Source organism: Pinus tabuliformis, chromosome 4_1 (genome assembly GCF_031772625.1).
Source record: "Pinus tabuliformis cultivar Carrire ecotype Pingquan chromosome 4_1, CPIR1, whole genome shotgun sequence".
Classification (NCBI taxonomy): Eukaryota; Viridiplantae; Streptophyta; class Pinopsida; order Pinales; family Pinaceae; genus Pinus; species Pinus tabuliformis.
Window position 1 is genome coordinate 706,755,761 of NC_142303.1, and position 934 is coordinate 706,756,694.

Sequence of the window (934 nt, forward strand, 5' to 3'; positions counted from 1 at the left end):
GTTAACACCCAGGTTGTTCCCTATGACTCCCAAGGGAATACGGCCGGGGTAACCACTAACCAATCTTTTAATCACTGTTTCTAGCCAAACAGTGATCAGAGAGGGCTCTCTCTTTATGATTTATATCTACAGTGATGGTGTTTTAGGCTAGGTATTGAGTACAGGTTATGTTTGTGTTTCGGTTGATGAAATTCCCTTAGACTTCAGTGATGTAGTTTTAGATATGTTGAATATCATTGGGCAATGGAGTCTGTGGCTTAATGTGTTTGAATCTGTGAGATGAAAGATGGAACTTACAGGGCCATTTGGGTGTTTAATTAACAGATTTTTGATTAAAAGACTGGTAACAGGTAGCACACAGTGAAAGCATTTAAGAATTTCACTATTTATCTATATGTTCCCAACAGATAGCTTTAAGAAGAGAAAACAGAGTCTTAGGGCAAAAGTTGAATCCCTGAAATGACTGTTACAATAAAAACACAGTTTTGAATTGCAGCAATTAAGAATTACAATTCTGTTACTGTATATGAGGAAAACATATATAATAGCTCAGTTTGAGTCCAGGGTAAACATGGTTAAATCCTGGTACTATCCTTTCACCTTGCTATCAAGTGTAAAACATTAGAAAACAAAGAGAACAAAAGACTCAAAACAGACACGACAAGAGATTTGAGAATACTTATAGTTTTATGCAACACCCATGGAATCCTGTAACATGCATCCTTCACCACAAGACATCAAATACACCAAACTTCTGGAAGTTCCATTCCTCCTTTGTATTAATTCTCTGAAAATATTACAGCAGATGGAAGTTATCCAAGAGAAAATTCCAGCAACCCCTTCAGCATCTGTGAAGGGTGTATATATACTAGCGGTGGTCTACAGAAATATCTGAGTTCTGCGTTATCTCAGTCTTTACATTCTCACCAACTCT